The sequence below is a fragment of the Triticum aestivum genome, chromosome 6D (genome assembly GCF_018294505.1).
Source record: "Triticum aestivum cultivar Chinese Spring chromosome 6D, IWGSC CS RefSeq v2.1, whole genome shotgun sequence".
NCBI classification, from domain to species: Eukaryota; Viridiplantae; Streptophyta; class Magnoliopsida; order Poales; family Poaceae; genus Triticum; species Triticum aestivum.
In genome coordinates this window covers 407,791,325-407,799,523 of record NC_057811.1, presented here as the reverse complement: position 1 = coordinate 407,799,523, position 8,199 = coordinate 407,791,325, and positions in this window count along the sequence as shown.

The window sequence follows — 8,199 nt, the reverse complement described above, 5'->3', positions numbered from 1 at the left end:
CCATCATATCTAAAATCGGTGTCATCGCCGATCCATCCACTTAACATATCGGGACCAATAGCCGGTGCAGCAGACCTAAAGCGCGCACCACATGCACACGTTTTAGAAGCCAGAAGCCGCCATCATCCTCGGACCGCTGACCCATCTTCAGGATAGAGATTAGCATCATCCTTGCCACTTCAGACATCCGTCGACGCCACCATGGCGCCCAACAGCGCCACCGTCCTGCGTATATTCATCCAGACGCGAAGACTCTGGAAGATTTGTCGTGCGTAACACCTGCCGACCAGGCATGACACAACGTAGCACCTGTCATCCAGGCATGACTTGACATCTTCACCAAAGCTCCGTGCAAGACTTAGCCGCTCCACCTCCTGCTTCTGTCTTCCAGCGCTGCCCCACAAACGATGATCTCAAGAGAGTAACGACACCACAATACCGCCATCGTCCGATCTGGATGACCAGATCTTAGGGCTTCCCCCGAAGCAACACGAGTGGGTCGATAGAAGTTACACGACGATGCCTTCATCAAGGTAACGACGCAAGACGCCGCCATCGGCTCGGTTTTCACCGGCAACTCTGTCTCCCCAACTCGCAGCCGGGAGTAGATGATAGATCTGGAGATCCGACCACCCAGCCTCAGGCTGACCATCTCCGGTGAAGGAGGCGACCACCACCGCCACGCCCAGGGTCGAAGCCCCCGATGTCCTCGTGATGCGGGTTGATCCCAGGGGCAGCGTGCCGTTGATGGGACGGTACACGACATCAGCAAGTGCAGCCCGCCCGAAGCCCATCTGGACCCAGATCGGTGACCAAGCCGCCGCTGGACTCGTCGCCGAACGCCTCCGCCGCCCCGCAACACTGCTTTGATCCGGCCATCGCGGACCGTTGCTGACCTGGCCGAATCGTTGGCCAAGGAGAAACGTCGTCGCCGCCGCTGTGGCACACAGGCTGGTAGGGTTAGAAGCGGAGGAGCGGGTTAGGAGCGTCGTACTTCTGCTTAATCCCTACTACTTGCGTAAAAGTAGAATTGGCCATATTCAACGTAATCTTAGTAGGAGCATAAGGACCAAGATTGAGACTATCATAAACAGACTTAAGGATAGTGGAAACAATAGCACTTAGATCACATATAGCACTGAATTTATCCAAACCAATCTAAATCTCAATAGTAGGCTCAAAAGCATCTTCTTGCTTAGCGGGTAACTTACTGCATAGCTTTTTTCCTTTCATCATCCAACTCACGTACCTTAGCTACAACATGATCAATAAGTACATTAGATGCATCATCATTTGATACCTCAGGTGGTGGGTGTTTCATTGCTATCATCTTCAGGAAGTCTGCAACTGTATAATTATATATGGCACATGGCTTTTATCAAGCTCTTCTGCATTTTCTTCGTTCATTTTCATCACATCTTCCATCGGGTTAGGTTCCAGTTTACCTGCAAACTTGGCTAGGATTAAAGTTAGGCTCTCTGCATTTTTAGCCACTTGTGCTTCCATACTATTGGTTCTTCCATCAAGAATCTGCATATCATTAGTGAGTCCAACAATCTTATTGTTCAACTAACCAAGTAAGTTATCATGATTCTTCAGGATATTTTTAAAGGTGTCAATCTGCTCACTTTGACTAGCAATAAAATAATTTAGCATCTCTTCAAGAATATTTCTATTGCTATTGCTCACTCCATTACAATTGTTAGGTGCTCCACTATTATTAGGATAAGGTAATCAAGAGCATACCCATTATTTTTCTAGTTGGGATTATAGCTATTACGAGCAGTGAAATCTACATCATTAACTTCTTAATCAGTAATAGTATTCACACTTACCTCTTCTTTACCTTTCACGACGGAGATGAGTTCATCAAGATTAGCGGCCAAGTCCGTATTATTCTCTTCAATTGCATTGACTCTCTTGGTGGTAGTCCTTTCAACATGCCATTGGGCATGTTTTCTTGCATATCATCAAGCAACCTTTTAACATCATCAATGGGCTTACCCATAATAGTTTGTCCTGCAGTAGTAAACATAGTTTTCAACATAGGATTTAGAGCATCATAAAACATATGAAGGATTAACAATTCCTCCATTCCATGGTTAGGCCAATTTCTTATAACTTCCTTTCATGTGATCCCACGCAAGTGCATGTGGCTCAGTGATACGTCTCCAACGTATCTACTTTTGCAAACACTTTTACTCTTGTTTTGGAATCTAATTTGCATGATTTGCATGAAACTAACCCGAACTGACATTGTTTTCACCAGAACTACCTTGGTGTTGTTTTTTATGCAGAAATAAAAGTTATCGAAATTGGAAAGAACTTGGCGGAGATTTCTTATTGAATATATATAAAAAATACTGGTGTGAAGATCTACTCAAGGGGGGGGGGGGCACCACCTGCCCACAAGGCAGGGACACACCCTGTTGCCGTGTCGGGCCCTCGTGGCTCTATTTTCCCTACCTCTAGACCCATAATTACCGTCTTCCCAAGAAAAACATTAGAGAGGAAGACTCATCGCGTTTTCAACAGAAGTACCTTGGTGTTGTTTTTTCTGTTTTATTTTTTCCACGTTTTTTGTTTTTATTTTTTGCTTTCCTTTTTTACCTTTGTTTATAATTCCAATTATTTTAGATAAATATATTACAAAATCATTCTTCATAAAAACATTTGGAAAATGTTGACCAAGCATTTGAAAAGTGTTAAATGTGTATAGAGAAAATGTTTATCACGTATACGAACAATGTATTACAAAAAATAAAAAATGTGTATGAAATAATTTCATAATGTATTTTTAAAAGTTAATCAAGGATTTGAAAAAAAAGTTGAACAAGTGTTTGAAAAATGTTGAGCAAGCATTTGGAAAATATTAGATGTGTATAAAAAAATGTTGACTATGCACTCAAAAAATGATGAAACAAATTTGATCATGTATATAAAAAATGTTAATCAAGCATTTGAAAAAATGTTGAACATGTATTTGAAAATGTTAAATGTGTATAGAAAAATATTGGCCTTGTATTGAAAATATGATCACGTATATATAAAAATGTTAATCAAGCATTTGTAAAAGTTGAACAAGTATACAAAAAATAATAATTAAGCATTTGAAATATGTTAAATGTGTAGCGAAAAAATGTTGACAATGTATTAAAAAGTGATGACTTTTTTTACCAAGTATGTAAACATTTTAACCAGTCATCAGAAAAAATGTTGAAAAATTAGTTGAAAAATGATGGTCAAGCATTTGAAAAATGTAAATTTGTATAGAGAAATTGTTGACCCTGTATTTAGAAATTGATAAAAAAATATACGCTATGTAAAAAAATGATAATAAAGCATTTGAAAATATGATGAATAGGTATTTGTAAAATGTTTATAGAGCATTTGGGAAATGTTAAATGTGTATAGAATTTTTTTTGATAATGTGTTCAATAAAAGTTAATATTGAATTTAGAAAAAAATAGTCTAGCGTTTTTAAAATATTAAAATGTGCATAGAAAAAATGTTAATATTGTATTTGTAAAATGTTGATCAAGCATTTGATTTTTTGAAATATGTATAAAAAATGTTGACAATATATTAAAAATTGTTAAACCAGTATTAGAAAAGTTAAACGTGTATTAAAAAGTTGTTGTTAACATATAAAAAAATGTAGAATGAAAAAGAAGGAAAGAGATAAAACCAAAAAAACAAACAAGATAAAAGAAAAAACGAAAACTAAAAACAAAGAAATAAAGATAGAAAGAATAAAAAAGAATGAAAGAAAAACAAAAAATCGGAGAAGAAAAGAGAAAAAGAAACAAAAGAAAACGAAAAAAGCATTGAAAACCAAGAAACATATGAAAAAATATTGGACAAACAAAAAGAGAGAAGAAGAAATAAAATAAACGAAAAAAACCAAGAAAACAGAAGAAATATTGCCAAAGCATTTGGAAAATGATAAATGTGTATAGAATTTTTTTTGACTACGTATTTAAAAATGAAAAAATTGATCATGTATATAAAAAATGTTAATCAAGCATTTGAGAAAAATGTTAATAAAAGATTTGGAAAAAATGTTGAAGAAGTATTTGGAAAGTGTTAAATGTTTATAGAAAAACTCTTGACTATGTATTAAAAAATTGATGAAATTTTTTTCATAATGTATATAAAAATGTTAATGAAGCATTTTTAAAATCTTGAACAAATATAGATATATAAATTTAATCAAGTATTTGAAAAACGTTAAATGTGTATAGATTTTTTTACAACGTATTAATAAGTGATGAATTTTTTTGATCATGTTTATAAATATTTTGATCAAGCATCAGAAACTTTTTTGAAAAATTATTTAAAAAATGTAAATTTGTATTAAAAAAATTTGACCCTGTATTTTGAAATTGATAAAAAAAATATAAGTTGTATAAAAACGGGTAATGAAGCATTTGAAAAATGTGTTGAATAAGTATTTGTAAAATGTTGGTCAAGAATTTAGGAAATGTTAAATGTGTATAGAAAAAATGTTGACCATTTGTTCAATAAAAATTAATATTGCATTTAGAGAAAATTAGTCAAGCATTCTAAAAAATATTGAAATGTGCATAGAAAAATTGTTAATCTTGTATTTGAAAAATGTGGATCAAGCATTTGATTTTTTTAAATATTTATATAAAAAATGTTGACCATGTATTAAAAATGTTAAACTTGTATTAAAATTTAAAACATGTATTAGAAAATTGTTGTTAACATATACAAAAAATGTAGAATGAAAACAAAAGAAACGAAAAAATGAAAACCGAAAAATAAACAAGGTAAACCAAAAAGAAAAACCAAAGAATAAAATATAAAAAGAACCAAAAAAGAATGAAAGCAAAACAAAAAACCGGAGAAGAAAAGAGAAAAAAAGAAAACGGAAAGGCATTGAAAACGAAGAAACAAATGAAAAGGAATGGAAAAACAAAAAAAAGAAAAAAGAAGGGAAAACCGAATAAAACAAATGGAGAAAAGAAAAGAAAAAAATAGAAAACCAGTGAGAAAACAGTTCTTTTCCTTCTACTCCCTCCGTTCCTAAATATATGTATTTTCAAAGATTTCAATATGGACTACATACAGATGTATATAGACATAGTTTAGAGTGTAGATTCACTCAGTTTGCTTCGTATCTAGTTCATATTAAAATGTCTAGAAAGACTTAGGGCCTCTTTGATTCGTAGGATTTTGAAAACGTAGGAGCATGAAAAGTATAGTATTGGAGTGTCATGCCCACTTGAATCCTATAGGATTAGCAATGAGTGTTTGATAGCACAAGAAAAACAAAGGAATTGTAAAAAGAGGTTGGAGTGGATGTTAGATTTCCAATGAAATGTAGTACAAAAGATTCCATGGAAAAAATCCTATGAGATTCAATCCTATGAATCAAAGGAGCAACATCTACTATTATAAAAAAACCGAGTTGGTGATGATGGTGTGCGTGCCATCCTGCAATATAAATCGTCCGATCTATATCTGACGGGTAGAAAGCAAATGGCAATTTTGCAAAAAGATACCTGCACCCCTCTCCACATTTGTAGATAAGGCCTTCCCTCGTTCATCTTCGTCTCCCATGAGATAAACAACTCATATAAATGCATCTTGATGTTCCGTGCAACGCATGGGCCTTTTGCTATCTCTTATAAAAAGCAGAGTTGGTGATGATGGTGTGCCTACCATCCTGCAATATAGGCCATCCGATTTATATCTGACTGATCAGAAGGAAACTATGGCAATTTTGCAAAAACATACTGACACCCCTCTCCACATTTGCAAATAAGGCATTCCCTCGTTCATCCTTTTCTCCCACAAGATAAACTACTCATACAAATGCATCTTGATATTCCGTGCAACGCACGGCCATCTTGCTAGTAGAAAAAAATCCTAAGGATTTCAATTCTCCAGAAATCCTATAAATTCATTTGAATCAAAGGAGCCCCTATATATAGAAAAGGAGGGACTAATAGGTTGCCCCAAGTAGGTTAACAGGAATTGGATGTTGTCCCAGTGGCTATTAATGCAAGGAAGCAACCTTGAGCTCCCATCCCCACGCCCTCCCCCTTTTACTCATCTTTTCGAAAGAATATCGCTAGTAATGAGTTGGCCCGATTATAGCAAACGATTCAGCGAGAGATCGCTACTCACTGTGAGACATAGCTCTCGCAATTCGAACCAAGCCCTCGCACGCAGCTTTTTGTGCTTTAGAATAAAAAAAATTGAATATGGGCCAGCCTAGCGCGGAGGAGAGGGTGTGCGCCCGGTTACGGAAATTAAGAAGAGTACTTTTGAAGGCAAAGCTTCTAATGGCAATGATGATAGGTTAGTCTAGTTTTTTCATTCGTTGGATCAAGGGTGACATGTTTGACTTGTCGAACCGCATGACCCATTTTGTATCCACATCATGTGGAATTTGATCAATAAAGCTTGGTTTTAACCTCTCAGAAAAAAAGAACGAGTGCTTAAGAGCATCTACACTATGACAAATATGGCCCCTCAAACGCTCCCGGACGCGCCGCGCGTCCGCGGGCAGTGATCGTGCACTCCTCAAATCAACACAACTGCATCCGGACATCTCATACTAGATTCTCGAATTCATACAAAAGCATGCAAACTTAAAAACCTATGTACTATGTAGCTACTCCTCGCCGGAGATGTTGACAATCTCCGTGTCCGGCTCTGGGAACATGGGCGGCAGCTGCAGCTCCGACGCCTCTGGCTGCTCCACTCTGGCCTCCTTCTCCTCTATCTCCATGTCGAGTTCGACGAAGAGTGCGTCGGACGCCGCCTGCTCCTGCCAGAGGAACCGCCGCGTGGCCTCCACATAGGCCTCATCTTGGATGGACTCCAGGATGGCCTGCTCCTCTGCCATCTTCACGGCTTGGGCGACGGCGAACTCTCCACCTATGCCTCCGCCTCATCCTCCGGACCCGCCACCTCCATCGGCTCCGGCAGCGGCTCTCCCTACCCCTCCTCCTCCTCCTCCTCCTCCTCCGATTGCTCCTCCTCCTCCTCCGGCTCCAGCAGTGGCTCTTCTTCCTCCGGCTCCGGCGAGTCCGAGGGCAGCCCAACAGCGATGCGGGCGGCGCGTCATGCCTCGATCTTCTTCGTGATATGCCTCCGGCGCTCCAGCGTGAGCATAGCATACGTGGTGACCAGACCCCGGACCATGGCGATGCTGGAGAGCGCGGGAGAGCAGGGTAGAGGAGGCGGATGGGCTCGGGTGGCGGCGCAGAGAGGGAGGAGGTGGATGGGCTAGGGTTGGGGGATGCCGACCGGCTTTAGCCTCGGGTCACGAGTCGGAGCGGCACGACGCGACGTTCACAACGCGGCCACAGAGGAGGCATCCGTCGGACCGTCGTGTTTCCGTGCGTTTCCGCGTGGGGCCCCATTATGAGTCCTACGTGGCGCGCGTGCCCCATATCCGTCCCATATTTGGGTCAGATATGAAAGGTGTTGGTCAGGCCGGGCATTTAAGGCCCATTCGAAGCACCCGTCTACGTCACATTTTCATAAACGGTCAGTGACTGGGCGGACCGCTCAGACGTTTGATGCCAGTTTCGGGCGTCGGGCTGTAGGTGCACTAACGCGCCGTTTAGGAATTTCTCCTCGCCGCCCTGACCCCTTGTGAGAGCCTGCCTTAATAGGAATGATAGACTACTCATATCAATAAGGAATTCCTTCTTTTCCGGGAGCCCATTAGAAAAGAACTCCAAAATTAAGCATGCTTGGCTTGGAGTTGAAGGAAATGTGCCCTAGAGGCAATAATAAAGTTGTTATTTATATTTCCTTATTCATGATAAAGCTTTATTATTCATGCTAAAATTGTATTGATCGGAAACTTAAATACATGTGTGAATACATAAACAAATAACGTGTCCCTAGTAAGCCTCTACTAGACTAGCTTGTTGATCAAAGATGTCCCTAGTAAGCCTCTACTAGACTAGCTTGTTGATCAAAGATGGTTAAAGTTTTCTAACCATGGACATGTGTTGTCATTTGATAATGGGATCACATAATTAGGAGAATGATGTGATGGACAAGACCCATCTGCCAGCTTAGCATTATGACCGTTCAGTTTACTGCTATTGCTTTCTTCATGTCAAATACATATTTCTTCGACTATGAAATTATGTAACTCTCGGATACCGCAGGAATACCTTGTGTGCTATTAAACGTCACAACGTA